Source organism: Balaenoptera physalus (genome assembly GCF_965194825.1).
Source record: "Balaenoptera physalus genome assembly, chromosome: 7".
In the NCBI taxonomy this organism is placed as follows: Eukaryota; Metazoa; Chordata; class Mammalia; order Artiodactyla; family Balaenopteridae; genus Balaenoptera; species Balaenoptera physalus.
The window spans coordinates 1959588-1978590 of record NC_138886.1 but is presented as its reverse complement, the minus strand read 5'-3'; the positions used below and the strand labels follow the sequence as shown (position 1 = coordinate 1978590).

At 51.2% G+C, this 19003-nt stretch overlaps 1 long non-coding RNA gene across 1 annotated transcript; it reads left to right on the top strand.

Moving 5' to 3' along the window:
- The first annotated feature begins 2602 nt into the window (after positions 1-2602).
- On the top strand, positions 2603-9825 carry LOC309664286. The gene is made up of 3 exons (XR_014265714.1): positions 2603-2901; positions 4176-4341; positions 4728-9825. It is a non-coding gene; the product is annotated as an uncharacterized lncRNA (long non-coding RNA).
- Positions 9826-19003: the final 9178 nt, after the last annotated feature.

Sequence of the window (19003 nt, the reverse complement as noted above, 5' to 3'; positions counted from 1 at the left end):
GGGAGCTCTGCAGGGTCAGGGAGTCTGCAGATCACGCCACACCCCACAGCCAAGGAAGTTGACCTCCCCGAGGTCCCCAGATTCCTCAGCCGATCTCTGGCATCGGCTCGGCCTCCAGCAGCACCTCGTCTTCAGCGTCCGGCAAGCCCGGGGAGCCTCGGGCACACGAGGGCTGTGTCTCAGGACCTGCAGCATAGGTCCTCACTGCCTCGCTCCATCCAGCAGGTGGGCGATGCTACATCCCGCACGCCAGCCTGGACGTCAGAACAGCGACACGTACAAGAGCTTCATGCTGAGCTGGGTGGGCGGGCGTCCCCTTGGTCCCCTCACTCACACCTCTCTGGATACACAACTCTCCTGAACGGCTACTCGGACAAGAGGCCATCTGTGGACCCCCCAGGCAGCGTGCCCAGCCCTGGGAGGAGGCAGATGACCCCCACAGCCCCCGCTGCACAGGGAGGAAACTGAGGCAGCCTCCTCGTCCCTGGTCACCTCGGGCTCCGTGAGGGTGAAGAGCAGTGATTCTGAGTCCCCCGTTCACAGCTGGACTTGGTCACTCAGAGCTGAGTGGCCTTCAGTGCTGGGGCCGTTGCTGCCCTGCAAAGTGGGGCGAAATCACTGAGTGCCCAGAGGGCTCCCTAATAACTGTAAGTGCCCCCAACACTCGCCCATAGGGGTGGTGGGCCCCCTCCAGCCCCTCCTCCTCCAGCCAGGACCGCAGCCAGGGACAAGCTGGACCTTGGGTCCGGGGTACTGTGAGGAGACCAATGTGGGGTGGGGGGAGAGGAGGAGGAGAAGGGGTCCTGACCTTCTCCCTGCCTGGACTGGGTGTCTACTGCCCCCTCCAGGTCCCCCTGACCCAGCCATGCCCCGAGCTGGACCCTGGGATGGAGCTTGGAGACGAGGAGAGCGGGTGGGGGTATATTCAGTGACCCACGTGTCCCCCCAGATGTCCGACCCACCCAGCCCGGCGTCCTGCAGCCCACCTGCCGGGGGAGGGTGGGCCTACGGCTCAGGGAACGCGGCGGGGGTGTCGTAGAGCAGTTAGCAGGGGTTGGGACACGGGACCAGCGGCGCCGGGAGCCGTAGGCGTTGCGCATGCGCTCTGTGGGGCGCGGTCACGTGCACGCAGCATCCTGGGTCTTGTGTGCGCGCCCGGCCGTGAACGTGAGGCCGGGCAGCCACGCGGGAGGGAGGCCAGAACGACCCTGAGCGGGTCCTCCCCACACGGTCCAGAGGGGAGAGCCCGGGGGCGTCCTCGCAGAGCTGGGCTGATGCAGGTCCACGTCCAACCCGTCACGAGGCCGGGAGAGGCAGGGTCTGCCTGGGGCTGGGAGGTGGGCAGAGTCCAGAGGAGCGGGGACGGTTCCCGCCTCCCCCGCCAGCCTCAACCCTCCCATGGGGCTTACTCTGGGATGAGAGCCCCTCAGATCCTGGAGGACCCCTGCCCACCCTTCCCATGCGGAGCCCATCCCTCTGGGCCTCCCCACAAGGGCACAGGTGCACACACACACAGACACACAGACACACACTCACACACTGACTGTCCTGCCGGGGGTCAGAGGGGAGTGCACACGGGGGAGGAACAAGGGGTGAGAAGGAGGGGTTTGGGGGCAGCTCTGCCACGGGGCGGGGATGATGACCCCCTGGCAGCATGCCCGGCCCATAGCACGGGGAGGGGAGAGATGCCAGGCTGATGGAAGCGGTGCCCAGGGGGCTGCCTGGCCTGGGCCATCGCTAGAGCTGCCTGGAGAAGACAGGGTCTGGGCCCTGTGTCCACTACTCTGGGCACCGGGCACTAGGATGAGACCCCCTCCCTACTGTGGAGGGGCTACAGGACAGGAGGCCTCAGCTTACTTCTCTGTAAAGTGGGTGCACAGACGGGGTGATCCCTAAGGTCGCATAAGCTTGCAGAGGAGTCTGCTGGCCTTGGTTCTCCATCCCTGACCCACTGTGCTCTGAGTCCTTGGAAAGTGCTTTCTACCCCCTGAGGCCCTTCTGAGCAGGGGACAGCCTGGGGACTTGGGGGACTGGGGACCTGGGGTGCAGAAGGTGGCAGAGACTGGACCACTCATCGGGAACCAAGGACAAGACCCTCCTTGTTGGTGCCTGGGGGTCCTCATTTGGAAGTGGGTGGAGTCACTGCCCTGGTTGGGATGAGGAGGCCTCCGGAGTGAACTGGACACCAGGACAGTGGAGGGAACGAGGGGAGCAAGAGAGGCTCTGAGGTCCCTCTCGTCCCCCAGGAGCCGGCAGGTCCTGCTCCTTTGCCCCCTCGGCCCCGGTGGAACCACTGCCTTGAGGACCCCCAACAAGTTCTGTGGTTAGTTTTCTGGTCTCCTGCCTGGGGCTGCAGTTCCGGGGCTTACCACCAGGGGGCGGGCTGTGCGCACTCTACTGGATGGAGCAACTGGAGCAGGGAAAGGACACCCGGGGTCATTCTGGGCGTCCCCCTGCCGCGGATCCAACAGGCACCTTTTATTGTTAGCCTCCAGGCCCACATACAGTGGGGGCTGCTCAGAGGCGGGAGGGGGCTCTGAGACCCCCTATAGATCATTCAGCTACTGTCCCCCCTGCACTCACCCTGAGCAGGGGCTGTGTTAGGCCCGGGGGCGGTGCTGACATGACAGGTGGTCCCTGCCCTGCAGGAGCTCACAGCCTGGAGGGGCAGATAAAGCAAATCCACGTGAGAGAGAAGAGCAAGTGCTCTAGGGAAATGAGTCAGGGCCCCGGAGGAAGGGCCGGGAGCCCCTGGGGGTCTAAAAGGCTCCCTGGTGACATTGATGCCAGGACCAGAAAGACAAGAGCAGCCAGCCCTGCACACTCTGTGAGCAGTGAGTTGGGCGGGGAGCTCAAAGGTGCAGAGACTCGGAGGCAGAAGAGAATTTGGCCGGAGAGCAGGTGAGACAGGAGCCAGTGTGGCTGGAGAGAGCTGGGAGGAGTGGAGGTGGGGGGATGGGGGAGGCAGGGCCAGACCCGGGGCTGGAAGGACGTCCTGGTGTCTGTGCCATGCGACAGCATCCCCTAACTTAGCGCTTACAAGGACAAACACTGCCCCTCTCAGTGTCTGTGACCAGGAGGCAGGCTCAGCTCAGCTGGGAGCCTCTGCCCCGCGGTCCCCCAGGAGGCTGGGCTGTGGTCTCAGCTGAGGCTCAGTCAGGGTGGGGTCTGTCTCTGAGATCATTCTCGGGTTATTGGTGGGATTCAGTTTGGACGGGGGCTCGGGTCTTTCCTGTCTGTGGGCCGGGTTGGTTCTTTGCACTGGAGCCTCTTAAGGCAGCTCGTTAATACCTGATCTTGCTTCTCTAGAACATTGGACCAGAGACAGAGAGAGACAGAGACAGGGAGAGAGAATGAACACAGGAGGGAGGGAACCAGGCAGAAAGTCACAGACTTTTCATAAACCAGTCTTGGAAACAACCGCCCATCCCTTTTGCCCAATTCTATTCGTTTGAACCCAGTCCCAAAGCCCATCCACCCTCAGGGAAGGGACGACACAGGCATGTGTGGCAGAGGCAGGGAGGCTGGGAGCCATCGTGGGGCGGCCCACCCACAGGCCGAGGTGAGACACCTGGACCTGAGTTTAAACATGACAGGAGGACCTGGAAGGTTGTTGCTAGAGGGGGAATGATGTCAGAGTGTCATTCCTTTCACCCCTCCCGGGGGTACTGAGAAAGAGATAGGAGGGGAAGCGAGCGTCCCTAGACCCCCGGGCAGACCCAGGCCTGTGTGAGTTGTATTCTGTGCTACACCAGCCCTTTCCGTGGTCCTCCCACTGCTAAGTCTGTGCATGAGCTCCGTGTGATCCCAGCCCACAGGTTTTACAGGCACCGTAGGTGTTCATAGGTGTCTATGCCTGATGACATTTCTAGGAAGCAGATGTTAGAATGACCCCACTGTGCAGGTGGGGAGACTGGTGAGGCCCTGAGAGGCACACAGCCTGTCCAGGGTCGCATCACTGGTGACAAGGAGGAGCCGGGTCTGAGCCCAGCTGTGTCCCCAGAGCTGGGGTCCTGGTGGCACCCAGGCCTCCCTGTTGGTGTCACCGTGCAGGGACACAGCATGGGGTGGGGGTGAGCAGTCAGCAGCCCAGAAGGGCCCTTGGGGAGCTCATGTCTGAGCAGGAAGCCCGAGTATGGGAACTCCAGGAAGTGACCTCACTTCTCCGACGACAGAGCCCAACAGAACTCGGAAGCCGGTCACCAGGCACCACATTCTAGAGAAGCCCCTGCCCAGCTCGCTTGGCCAGAGCCCTGGAATGAGCAATGTGTCCTGATGTCCTGAGGCTGCGGTCACAGACGCATCTGGCCATTTCCCCGGAGGCACCCTAAGGTGACACAGGTAGGCCCAGGGCAGCCCATTCCCGACCAGGCCGCCTCTGGGGTCCCAACTGGGGAGCTCTGTGTTCCCTCCCCGTGTGCATGGAAGGGAGGGTTCGTGTCTAGTTGGCCTGCCCCGATGAGGGGCCAGAAGCCTGGTGGGCCAGTTGTGTTGACCCCCCAGGTCAAGGTCACGGGGTGGGATGTGGGGAGCTGGGGCGGCGCCCTTCTGCCCGAGGTTTATCCCCAGTCCTGGAGGTGGGTCTCACTTCATCCCGGGTAAGGTCTGTGCAGACACAGGTGGGTGCCTGATCTGGGAGCAGAGGGTCCAGTGGGCAGAAAAAGCATCAACATCGGGCGGGCAGGGCTCTGAGTCCTCAGGGCCACTGCCGGTCACTGTCTTTGCAGAGCTCCACTCGGGAGATCAGTGAGGGGCTGGTCGACGGGGACACCCCCTCCGTCTCCCTGAGTGAGGGGTATCCACACGGCCCACGAGGGCAGCACAGGCTGGGGTGAGCGCCGACATGAAGGGGTCTCCAGTACGAGGACCCCAGGTGGCCTGGGAAGGTCACCTGCACCTGCTCCTGTGGAGACCCAGAGCCAGCCCTGGACCCGCCAGCCCTGCAGGGAGAACCGGCTCCGGCTCCGCCCTCAATGCCGGCTCTGACCCACACCTTCTACCTGCTCCCCGCAACCCAGAACTTTCCTTCCCCTCCCCTGTTATTTCTGTTCTGTTTTTGCTTTTTTAATTTTTACTTTTTCATTTTACATTATTTGCGATGTCTTTTATTTTAGGCCTTAATATAATGGCATTTAATTTTTTACATTTTAAATCATGCACTTCACGAGCATCGAGTACATTCACAGTCACGTGCACCCTTCCCCACAGTCTCAGGGCAGACTGTTTCACTCCCAGAAGGAAAACCTGACCCAAAGCGCTCACTCCCTGGCCACTCTCGCCTTTTGAGAAGGACCACATTCTGTCTACGGAATGTGTATTTCCCTAAAGAAAGGTACTTCTTACCTAAAAAAAAAAAAAAAAAGAAAGAAAGAAAAAGAAAAAAACCCAAAGCCCTCACTCCCCATTCCTCCCTCTCCCAGCCCGCAGCCCCTAATCTGCTTTCTGTCTCTGTGTCTTTACCTGTTCTAGATGTTTCCTATAAATGGAATTATACAAGGTGGCTTTCTGTGTAGGCCACATATTTTAAGAGGGGAGTAGTTAATTTTTGTTTTCTTTTTTTACTTGAAGTAGCATTTTTGTTATATGAAAGGGAAATGCCAGATGGATTAAAGATGAGAGGTACAAATTGAAGTCTCTTTTGTAAATATGTGTGCGATCTCAGGGTAGAGACCCCTGTTCTGAGTACGGCCCCAGAGCCAGAAGACAGAAGGGAAACGCCTGGCTCTTCCCATGGCCAAACAGAAACAAGAAACACGTAGAAAGCTGGGAAGACAGACCACAAACTGGAACAGCATTCCTCACATCCCAGGGCCAGAGAAAGTTTTGACACCCCTGTGGTCCCCCAAATCTTGAAAGTCAATGTTTTAAAAAGGGACAAAGAACAAACACGTGCAGTTCCAACAAGAGGCAACACACGTGGTCGGTAAAGGTCAGAGATGCTTGACCTCCCGATGAGGACACGCAGATGTAAACACCGTGGAGACAGCGTTGTCAACACCACACTGACAGGTTTCTAGTCTGGTGGCGACCAGCCCTGGGGACAGTGTGAGGAAGCAGGGGCCCAGCAGATCCTCTAGAGGGAAACGTGGAAGGACACTCCTCTCTGGGAGAACAGTGCCCAGGACCCCAGAGCTCCACAGGTGCAACCCTTTACCTGCACGGCTAATCCCAGGAGTTTACCCACAGGAATTCTTGCACAATTTTTCTTTTTTTTAAAAAATAAATCTATTTATTTATTCATTGTTGGCTGCGTTGGGTCTTTGTTGCTGCGCGTGGGGTTTCTCTAGTTGTGGCGAGCGGGGGCTACTCTTCATTGCGGTGCGCGGGCTTCTCACTGCGGTGGCTTCTTTTGTTGCGGAGCACGGGCTCTAGGCATCTGGGCTTCAGTAGTTGCGGCACGCAGGTTTCAGTAGTTGTGGCTCGTGGGCTCTAGAGTGCAGGCTCAGTAGTTGCGGCGCACAGGCTTAGCTGCTCCGTGGCGTGTGGGATCTTCCAGGGATCGAACCAGGATCGATCCAGGGATGGAAGCTGTGTCCCCTGCATTGGCGGGCGGATTCTTAACCACTGCGCCACCAGGGAGGCCCCCAGTTTTTCAAAGATGCATTCCCAAGAGTACCCATCACAGCACTGGTTGAAATGGCAGGAGACTGGAAACGGCACTTATGTCCGCGGAGACGGGATGGGATCCACCAGTCCTGGTCCAAGTCGACAAGTGAATGCCGTGTAGCTGCTAAAGGGGTGCAGGGGTCTCCACGTGCCGGCAGCGAGACCCCAGGGGTGGTCTTACGTGAGACACGTGTCGGCCAACCCTCTGCATCCAGGATCCCGGCTGTAAGACCACATATACGTGATGTCAACAGGGAGACACACAGCCGTAAATGAATCTGCGTGTGAGAGACACAGAGCCTGAGAGATACACACCAAACCACTCACCATGGTCACCTCTGAGGGTGGGACGTTCATGTCTCTTCTACTTTAGTTGATGCTTCAATTTTTTATAAAGTGCGTGTGTGCATGTGTGTGTATCTGCATGTGTGTCTGTATAACGTGTGCCTTTCTGCGTATGCGGGTGCACACAACTGTGTCTTGTGCGGACGTGTGCTGTGTGACGTGTATCTGCATGTACGTGTGTGAGTGTATCGTGCTAATGTGCGTCTGCCTGTGCTCCAGACCATCCCCACGGCTACACGGTTCTTACTCCAGTTGTGGGTGGTCCCATCTCCACCAGACCCCAAACCTTCTATGAACCCCCGTCCTGGTCACGCAGCCCCTCTGCTGCAGGTGCATCACATGTGGTCACGACCTTATTGTTGAGTTTTAAGAGTTCTTTATATTTTTTGGATATCAGTCCTTTATCAGATGTGTCCCTGCAAACATTTCCTCTCAGTCTGTGGCTTCTCTTCTCGTTCTCTCGTCATTGTCTTTCACGGAGCAGAAGTTTTTAATTTTAATGAAGTCCAGCTTATCAATTATTTCTTTCATGGATTGTGCCTTGGTGTTGTATCTAAAAAGTCATCACCACACCACATTAACAAATTAAGGAATAAAAACCATGTGATCATCTTAATGGATGCAGAAAAAGCTTTTGACAAAATTCAACACCCATTTATGATAAAAACTTTCCAGAAAATGGTCATAGAGGGAACCTACCTCAACACAATAAAGCCCATATATGACAAACCCACAGCAAGTATCATACTTAATGGTGAAAAACTGAAAGTATTTCCTCTAAGATCAGGAACAAGACAAGGATGTCCACTCTTGCCACACTTATTCAACATAGTTTTGGAAGTCTTAGCCATGGCAATCGGAGAAGAAAAAGAAAAGGAATACAGATTGGAAAAGAAGAAATAAAACAGTCACTGTTTGCAGATGACATGATACTATACACAGAAAATCCTAAAGATGCCACCAGAAAACTACTAGAACTAATCAATGAATTTGGTAAGGTTGCAGGATACAAAATTAATGCACAGAAATCTCTGGCATTCCTATACACCAACAACAAAACATCAGAAAGAGAAATTAAGGAAACACTCCCATTTACCATTGCAACAAAAAGAATAAAATACCCAGGAATAAACCTGCCTAAGGAGGCGAAAGACTTGTACTCAGAAAACTACAAAACACTGATGAAAGAATCAAAGATGATGTAAACAGATGGAGAAATATACCATGTTCTTGGATTGGAAGAATCAATATTGTGAAAATGACTATACTACCTAAAGCAATCTACAGATTCAATGCAATCCCTATCAAACTACCAATGGCATTCTTCACAGAATTAGAACAAAAAATTTTACAATTTGTATGGAAACACAAAAGACCCCGAATAGCCAAAGCAATCTTGAGAAAGAAAAATGGAGTTTGAGGAATCAGGCTCCCCGACTTCAAACTAAACCACAAAGCTACAGTAATTAAGACAGTATGGTACTGGCACAAAACCAGAAATACAGATCAGTGGTACAGGATAGAAAGCCCAGAGATAAACCCATGCACATATGGTCACCTAATTTATGACAAAGGAGGCAAGAACATGCAATGGAGAAAAGACAGCCTCTTCAATAAAGTGGTGCTGGGAAAACTGCACAGCTACATGTAAAAGAATGAAATTAGAACACTACATAACACCACACATGAAAATAAACTCAAAATGGATTAAAGACCTAAATGTAAGACCAGACACTATAAAACTCTTAGAGGAAAATATAGGAAAAACACTCTTTGACATAAACCACAGCAAGATCTTTTTTTGACCCACCTCCTAGAGTAAAGGAAATAAAAACAAAAATAAACAAATGGGACTTAATTAAACTTAAAAGCTTTTGCACAGCAAAGGAAACCATAAACCAGACAGAAAGACAACCCTCAGAATGGGAGAAAATATTAGCAAATGAAACAATAGACAAAGGATTAATCTCCAAAATATACAAACAGCTCATGGAGCTCAATATCAAAAAAACAAACAATCCAATTAAAAAATGGGCAGAAGACCTAAATAGACATTTCACCAAGGAAGACATACAGATATCCAAGAGGCACATGAAAAGATGCTCAACATCACTAATTATTAGAGAAATGCAAATCAAAACTACAGTGAGGTATCACCTTACTCCGGTCAGAATGGCCATTATCAAAAAATCTAGAAAGAATAAATGCTGGAAGGGGTGTGGTGAAAAGGCAACCCTCCTGCACTGTTGGTGGGAATGTAAATTGATACAACCACTATGGAAAACAGTATGGAGTTTCCTTAAAAAACTAAAAATAGAGCTACCATATGACCCAGCAATCCCACTACTGGGCATATACCCTGAGAAAACCATAATTCAAAAAGAGTCATGTACCACAATGTTCATTGCAGCTCTATTTACAATAGCCAGGACATGGAAGCAACCTAAGTGTCCAACGACAGATGAATGGATAAAGAAGATGTGGCACATATATACAATGGAATGTTACTCAGCCATAAAGAGAAACAAAACCGAGTTATTTGCAGTGAGGTGGATGGACCTAGAGTCTGTCATACAGAGTGAAGTAAATCAGAAAGAGAAAAACAAATACCGTATGCTAATGCATATATATGGAATCTAAAAAAAAAAAATGGTACTGATGAACTTAGTTACAGGGCAGGAATAAAGAGGTAGACATAGAGAATGGACCTGAGGACATGGGGTGGGAGGGGGAAGCTGGGACGAAGTGAGAGAGTGACATGGACATATATACACTACCAAATGTAAAATAGATAGCTAGTGGGAAGCAACAGCATAGCACAGGGAGATCAACTCACTTTGCGATGACCTAAAGGGGTAGGATGGGGAGGGTGGGAGGGAGACGCAAGAGGGAGGGGATATGGGGACATGTGTATGCATATGGCTGATCCACTTTGCTGTACTACAGAAATTAACACAGTATCGTGAAGCAATTATACTCCAATAAAGATCTATTTTTTTAAAAAAAGAGTTCTTTATAGTTTTTGGATATCAGTCCTTTATCAGATGTGTCCCTGCAAATACTTCCTCCCAGTCTGTGGTTTCTCTTCTCGTTCTCTCGTCATTGTCTTTCACGGAGCAGAAGTTTTTAATTTTAATGAAGTCCAGCTCATCAGTTATTTCTCTCATGGATTGTGCCTTGGTGTTGTATCTAAAAAGTCATCCCCAGGCTTCCCTGGTGGCGCAGTGGTTGAGAATCTGCCTGCCAATGCACGGGACACAGGTTCAAGCCCTGGTCTGGGAAGATCCCACATGCCACGGGGCAACTGGGCCCGTGAGCCACAACTACTGAGCCTGCGCATCTGGAGCCTGTGCTCTGCAACAAGAGAGGCTGTGATACTGAAAGGCCCGCGCACCGCGATGAAGAGTGGCCCCCGTTCGCCGCAACTAGAGAAAGCCCTCGCACAGAAACGAAGACCCAACACAGCCAAAAATAATAAATAAATAAATTTTAAAAAAAGAGTTCTATTAAAAGAATTGAAAAAATAAAAAGTCATCGCCATACCCAAGGTCATCTAGCCAAGGATGGACGTGGGTGGGGAAGGGAGGGGCCCCCAAGCCTGGGATTTGCCAAAAGCCTCCCAGGGAGGTGACTAGGTGACGAGTTTGGTGTCCTTGGAGACTGAAGGAGGCAGCAGCGGGAGAGGCAGCGGAAGGTCCTAGGGAGCCCTGGGCTGGGGCTGGGGGAGCAGCTTTGGCAGGAACCTGGGACCAGCCTCCTCACCACCCCCGCCTGGATGGCACAGGGTGCCGTCCTCTTCATGGACCGGCTGATGCTGAACTCTGCGGTGGAGGACTGTCTAGGGTGGGAGCCTGGGGGCGGGCCGGGCAGGACCGGGATCCTCAGGTTGAGGGAGAGCGACCCAACTCTGAGCCCTGAGCTCTCAAACTCTCCCACGTCCCCGGGGGCTGGGCGTCGTGCCCATCTCAGCCTGTAGCGAGCGGAGGCTCCACAGAGCCCCTGGCCAGGCCCGGGGCCGGTGGGCTCAGAGCTGCCCACAGAGCTGCAGGAGGCTTGTCTGCACTGGACCCCAGCCCTCACTCAGCGGTGCCCCTGAGGGGGGAACTGGGGCCACTCCAATACCAGGGAGCACAGAACTGCCCAAGCAGTCCCAACCTGCCCGGGCCTCAGCGTCCCCAGCTGTCATCAGAGAGGGTGGGGCTGGCAGGTCCCTGGGCCCCCCTGCTGGAGGCCCCTCCCCTGGGCCCCAGGCCTGGCGTAGGTCCAATTCCTGTTTCTGGGCGTGCCCTGTCCCCTGGTGGTCGCTGCCAGTAACGCAGCCTCAGAAGGGGCCAGGGCTGGGGGGCTGGGAAGGGATGGGGGTTCTTTCTGCTGCACTTTGGCTCTCTGCCTTCCAGGAGAAGATGAAGGGGGAGGTGAGCAGCTGTGGCCTCACTGCAGGGAGTGGGGTGTGAGATCAGAGACCATGCCTGGCTCCCTGGCCCCTGCATCTTGCATTTATTGGGAGAGTTGGAGGCACAGACCAGAGGAGACCTGTCCCATTGGCTGCTGTGCGTGGGGACTGCCATCAGGGAAGTCCTCCTGGAGGAGGGGTGTTTGAACCCGATTGTAAGAAACGGGGCGGGGGGTCGTTCTGGATGGAAGTGGAGGGAGGAGGGTCCCGTGTGAGCAAGGGCCCGGGAGCGGCCCCCTGCCCCGGCCTGCACCCGGACGAGGCCCCGCCTGCGTCCTGTCCTTCCTCAGCAGCGCAGACACAGCTGGGAGCTCGGGTGCCCTGGGCCGGCTCCTCCCGCTCTGATGCAAGGAGAGCGTGGGGAGCCGCTTCCAGGGGTCCCTGAAGGCCACGTAAGGGGGGAGGGTCCTCCCCTGGCAGCTTCTCCCCAGAGGCTACTTACCTCCTGGGGAGGGGCAATATCTATCTGTTGTAAAGGGTAAATGCTAGGCTTGAATATCTTATTAAAATGCAGGTTCTGGGGGCTTCCCTGGTGGCGCAGTGGTTGAGAATCTGCCTGCCTATGCAGGGGACACGGGTTCGAGCCCTGGTCTGGGAAGATCCCACATGCCACGGAGCAACTGGGCCCGTGAGCCACAACTACTGAGCCTGCGCGTCTGGAGCCTGTGCTCCGCAACGAGAGGCCGCGATAGTGAGAGGCGCGCTCACTGCAATGATGAGTGGCCCCCGCTCGCCGCAACTAGAGAAAGCCCTCACAGAAACGAAGACCCAACACAGCCATAAATAAATTAATTAATTAACTAATTAAAAACAAAACAAAACAAAAAAAAACGCAGGTTCTATTACAGCCCAGCAGCTGTGGTTTTGTCCTTTCACTCCCTGTGCTAATGAAATGACACACAGACCCTCAAGTTCCTCCCAGAATTAAGACATTTACAGGGTCACATGAGTAGGCTCTCAGCGCATCTTCCACTGGTTTTCTCTTCCCCTTCACAAGTTTACGCCTCTTTGTCCTTCTGTCTGAGCGACGCAGTCCAAGGACACCGGGGGGCCGGTTCTGCCGCAGACCTCTGGGAGCAGGAATCGCGGGGGTAACTTTTTCTGCATAAGCATCTGGGCCGGTCAGCGTTCTGACTGCAAATACCAGGTGCGACTCCAGCGAATTTCAGCGGAAACAGTCAGGGAGGTGGCTCTGCAGCTCACACGATCCGCAGGAACGAGGACAATCGGACCGGAGGGTGTGCAGGTCCAGGGGGCAGAGGTCACAGGGAGGCCCCAGCCCCAGCCTAGGAAGAGCCCGGTGGGCAGCGTGTCCTGGGCCGCAGACGTCACTGGTTCAGGACATGCGCTATGCTCGCTTCCCGACAACACCTGATTTCAGACACCTGGCCTCCAAGCTGTGAGGGTATAGCTGTCTGATATTTTGAACCACCCACACTGTGTGTGTGCACACCGACACACCGACACACACACACACACACACACACAGGCCACTGTGGTGCCCACAGGTGAGTGCCTCGTCTCTGGCTGAATTACGCCCTCCGAAAAGCCCACCTGGGGACTGGAGAACAGCTCCTGCCTTCGGTCCTGCGAGGCCGGGACCTGCTCCTCCGAGACGCCCCCCGGCCTTTCCTGAGCACAGCAGCCCTGCCCCTCGCGGGTGGACAGAGAGACGCCCCCTTGAAGGAGCCGAAGTGGCGCCGCTCAAACCACCTGTTTCACAGACCAGCGCCGCTGTTGTTCTAATCCGTGCTGGTTCCCCTCCGGAGGCTCTGGGTAGCACTGTCCTCTCACCTTCCAGCCTCTAGAGGCTACAGCCTCCCTCGGCTCGCGGCCTCTGCGTCCGTCCACCTTCAAGGCCAGCAGCGTCCAGTGGGGCCGCCTCACATTGGGAAAAACACGAGTCAAAAATTTCCAGAACTATCAATGACCACAGGTCGAGAGAAAATTATTGAAAAGAATCGTAAGGGGTTGATTATGCTGTTCGACTCGAATAACCTAACGCGCTTAAAACCCCAAACGGATGATCCCCCAGGCAAATACAAGTGCCCCAAACAGCTGAGAGAAGCTAGAGGGAAAGGAGACAAATCCCTCCCCAAGACAGACGGACAGACGGGCAGGTGGGTGCAGAGCTCCCACGCCATCCCCCGCCACCGGCGTGCTGGGAGTCTCTGGCCCCTTTAGGGGGTGAGCGGCTCCAGGGCTGGCATGGGGGCCACAGAACCCTCACAGCCTCCTACAACACTGGGAAAAAGTCTCCAGCCGAGCCTGATGACGACAGCATGGTAGAGAAAGCCACGGCGTGAATGATTGGTGCTCGCATAGCACGGAGGAGGGGTTCTGCGTGCCTTACAGGCAGCTGGTCATTTCATGTACCTCATGTCCTCACCGAGGCCAGGGCGCCCCGCCGGCCCAAGGCAGGGCCAGGTCTGGGTCGGCAGCCAGCCCAGCGCCCACGCACCTCCACCCCACCTCCTGCCGCTGCGGCCAGGACACCTTGTGCATCCACACGAAACTCTAAATGGCATTGTTGTTACCGAAAGTGGGGTTCCGCTCCTCACTGCTCTAAAGCCAGTAAAGAGGCCAGGTTGGCAGAAAGGAAAGTCTGCTTTATTTTGGAGGCCAGAAATGGGGGACGGGGGAGGGCGGACTCCTGTCCAAAAGCCCACTGGCCCCCCAGTGACAGTCAGTGGGCAAGAGCTTTTATAGACGGAGGGAGAGGGCTACGTGCAGAAACAGCACAGGCAGCTCTGACACTCATCTTGAAATTGGTCCTGCGGTGCTCTGATCAGCGTCATCTGGATTGTTTAAGTACAGTTAGTCTTCAGTTCCAGGGTCGGTTTGTTCCCATTTCCTTGAGGCCAGTTCTCAGAATTGCGGCAGCTTCATGGCTACAGTCTGGTCATCATGTAGTTCACTTCTTCCACCTGGTGGGCGTTTCAGTATCTACAAGACGGCTCACAGGATACGGCTCAGAATATTATCCATAGCCCTTGAGGAGGAACTAAAGGTCCTTGACTTTGCTTAGTGACTAAACTATGATTATTTTGTCCTGTTTGACTGTTTTGCTTGCTTCTGCATTTTTCCACTTCTCTGAGGAAACTTATTCTTTGGTTAAAGTTTTTCTACAGACAAAAGGCAGGTGGAGGACATGGTGGGGAAGGACCATGGGGGTCCTGCTCCATTTCATAGTTGTCCCTAGAATCCAACAGCCCAGCAAGCATCTAGGTGAACTTCAGACCCAGAAGACGTCTCTGAACAAACCATATTCAGATAATACAGATCAAGAGGAATAACGATTTCTCTGTAGGTGATGAAGTCTGTTAAAAGCTCTTTCCTTAAGTTCTCTAAAGGGATATGGAGAGATTTCCAGTATTGGCTGTTAAGTGAAAAAAAGGAAAAGGAGAAGCACGTGTACACTGTGTGCTAACTTTTGTGGGAGAGAGAATAGAAGAAGAATATACAGATGTGCCTGGAAAAAGAAACATGGGAAGGAAGCACAGACATCAGTGAGTCTAGTTCCTGGTGGAGAGGAAGTGGGCGGAGAGGGTAGGGAGAGAACTGAGCCTTTTGTGAGCTAACTTTTCATGCAATTTTAACTTTTGAACCAGTTCATAGCTTAGATATTTAAAATGTAAGACTAAAATAGAAAATAGAAGACAGCAAGCCATAAAATTAAAAACAAACAGAAACAAATGAATCTAACATCTACAAAATCGGCAGGAAAAAAAATTTCAAGTAACTTTCTTTTTTTTTTTTTTGCCAGTGACATATTTTTAATGGCCCCATAGTGATCCAGCACAGGGCTTGGTCAGTTCCAAAGTTAGGGAAATTAGACAGTGATGGAGTGAACATCCTATTCACGAAATCTTTGGCCAGATCCTGCCCACTGTGTTGTTAGACCATGTTCATTGTGCTACGGACAACTACATTCTAGCCTGCTACCAGCACCCACCCTGGGGTCTCCCCCCGTGACAGTGCCTCTGCTTATTCATGCTCTGATCTTGCGTGGAATATATTCTAGAGAAAAAAAGAGCTGCAAAGAAATCTCAACTTCAACCCAGTAGTAACGCTCTGTGTATTGTGAAGCTCTGTTATTTGTTGCGTCATACTTGTGTTACTGGATTCTTCTGATAAATTTACCCTTTTAAAAGACTGTGTATACTGTTGTTATTGGATTTTTACATATTTGAGAGACATCTGCATTTTCTTTTCTGTGAAGAATTAAATCATACCCTTTGTCTATTGAATTCTTGGTGTTACTCCATTGATTTGTAGGAGTTCTTTATATGTTAAGGAAATTAGATATTATTTGTGCTATCAGTTAAAAATAATTTTTCTCAGTTTATTATTTCTCGTACTTGGCTTGTGGTATCATTTTAGTGTACTTTCTTTATGTAGTTAAATTTACCAATGTTTTCTTTTACGGCTTCTGACTGTTATTGCAGTTTTTGATCATTTTTAGAAAGGTTTCTCAGATTCTGAAATTAAAAATAATTTCTTCCTAGAATTTTCCTTGTTTCCTCTTTTGCTCTATCAGGAATTCATTTATTTGGATTCATGATTTAACACTCAAACTATATTTTCCAAATGTCCACCCAGTTTTCCCAAGACAGTTTATTTAACTACTGAGTGTTCTCACATTCCTAATTCTCATGTATATTTGGATCTGCTTATAGACTTTTTATTCTACCTACTGGTCTGTCTATTTATGTGCCAGAACCACAATATTTTAATTATCTCATCTTTAACATCTGGTTGAGTTAGTTCATCCTAATTTGTCTTCTTTAATCAGGATTTTACTAGTTATTCTTTTTTTTTTAATTTCATATTTATTTATTTATAAATTTATTTATTTATTATTTTATTTGTGGCTGCGTTGGGTCTTCATTGCTGCGCACGGGCTCTCTGTAGTTGCGGCAAGCGGGGGCTGCTCTTCATTGTGGTGTGCGGGCTCTAGGCACGCGGGCTTCAGTAGTTGTGGCTCGCGGGCTCTAGAGCTCAGGCTCAGTAGTTGTGGCGCACGGGCTTAGTTGCTCTGCGGTATGTGGGATCTTCCCGGACCAGGGCTCAAACCCGTGTCCCCTGCCTTGGCAGGTGGATTCTAAACCACTGCGCCACCAGGGAAGTCCCTACTCGTTATTCTTATTTATATCTTCAATTTTAGAATCAAATGGTCCGGTAAAAAATATGGTTGATATTTTAATGGAATTGCATTTATAGCTTGACTTAGGGAGAATTGACATCTTTATGGGATGCTCTATCCACAATTATATCTTTCCTTTGTTTATGTCTTTTGTTGAGTCCCCAGGCGTGTAAATTTTTTTTTCATATTGAGTTTTTGTAATAATTATTAAATTTATTATTAAAAATAATTTTGAAATTGATGAGTCTTGATAGTCTCAATAGAAACCATCTTATAATTTTTCTCACAATCTATTACTATGATTACTTTTATCAATAGATTTACAAGTATGAAAACTTCTTACAATCCTAGAATGAATCTCTGTGTATCACCCTTTAAAAGTGTTGTTGGGTTCTGTTTGATAACATTTTAGTTAGTATTTTTACATTGGTAGTAAAAAATGAGATTGGTCTATAACTTTCTTGTCAGGGTTTGAAAATAAAGTCCTAACTTCATAAAAATGATGGGAAGTTTCCTCAATTTTCTAGCTTTCAAGCAACAGTTCCTTAAGGTTGTGCTAGATTTTCACTGTAAAACTGTCTGGAAGTGGTGTTTTTTGGGGGAGAAAATAACTCTTTAATAATTTTTTTTTCTAGTTTTTCTAAGAAATTAGTCCATTAACATAACTCTTTCACTGTCAGGTTGAGTAATTTATATTTTCCTAGAAAATTACCTATTTCATGGAAATTTTCATTTTTTCCCATGGGGTTAAGTAAACCTTTTTCTTTCTAATGGTTTTTTAGTTTCTTCTCCTTTTGTGGTTATTTTCACAATAGCATTTGTTATTTTGTGTATTTTTCCTTTTTAATTAGGTTACCTAATGGTATATCTATTTTATTGATAGCATTGAAGAATTACCACTTAATCAAGTATATCATTCTTCTATTTTCTAGTTCAGTAATTTCTGCTTTTATATTTGCAACTTCTTCCTTATTCTCTCATGCTTATTTTGTGTTTTCCCCCTAATTTTTCAGTGGTATGGCTAATTAATTCCTTTTCGTTCTTTTTGTTTATTAAAATTATTTTTAGGACAGTAGGTTCTCCTGCTTTGCCTGGTTCCCCCAGATTCTGATATGCTGTGTTTTCCTTTTGATTTCCTAATATTCTTCAATTTTCTCTTTAACTCAAGAGTTGCACTGCAACTCTTCATCTTCTTGCAGTAAAAAGGAACCATAGAATAGTCTAGCTCATAAAGAGGGGAGCTTCTGATTTTGATCACCCTAAAACATGAGTTGCAGCATCAGAAAGTGTCCCTTTGCCTGGCTCGTCCTCTGTGTGTCGAGTCCATCTGGTGGGGGAGGGAAGCTGGGGGGACAACATGGACGTGTGTTCAAGACTCCGAGTCCCACTTTGACTCTGTGTGTAAATATATATCAGCACCACCTCAAAGCCGTAATTACCACCTGCAGCCCGGAGAACTAGGGCTCACCTCTTTCCTGCCTTACTCGGTTGATTATGAGACTTAGCTGCCTCTCTGCCTTCACTTGGGGTTGTTGGCAAGTCCCAGATGGAGCCAAAAACTGAGCCAGTGAGACACAAGGACCCACTGTGAGGAACTGCCTGAGGGGTCTGCGGAATCTGGCAGGCACAGGGCTCACCCTGGGCTCAGGTGGATGGCCCCACACCAGGACTAGGAGGGCCCTGGAAGGAGGAAGTGACGTTCTGTTCCAGAGCCAGTTTCTGGCTGACTTGGCTCAAGGCCAACCTTGGCCACTAACAATGGGTGTATTTAGGTCATGTACTTGGTACTTTGTATCTCATTCCTGCCACCTCTGTGAGACGCAACACTGACAATGGACATGAAAGCACCTTGGAAAATCAGAGGGATCATGAGAATGAGAAGCTAAATGGCCCATCCAATATGAGTTAAGGAAGCCATTCATCCATGTAACCCCCCCACGCATCCATCCATCCATCCATCTACCAATCCATCCATCTACCACCCATCCATCCATCCATCCACCCACCCATCCATCCATCCATCCATCCATCCACCCACCCATCCATTCATCCACTCATTCATCCATCTACCACCCATCCATCCACCCATCCATCCACCCATCCATGCACCCATCCACCCACCCACCCATCCATCTGCCCACCCATCCACGCATCCATCCATCCACCCATCCATCCACCCATCCACCCACCCGCCCATCCATCCGCCCACCCATCCACCCATCCATCCATCCACCCATCCATCCACCCATCCACCCACCCACCCATCCATCCGCCCACCCATCCACGCATCCATCCATCCACCCATCCATCCACCCATCCACCCACCCGCCCATCCATCTGCCCACCCATCCACCCATCCATCCATCCACCCATCCATCCACCCATCCACCCACCCACCCATCCATCCGCCCACCCATCCACGCATCCATCCATCCATCCGCCTACCCATCCAT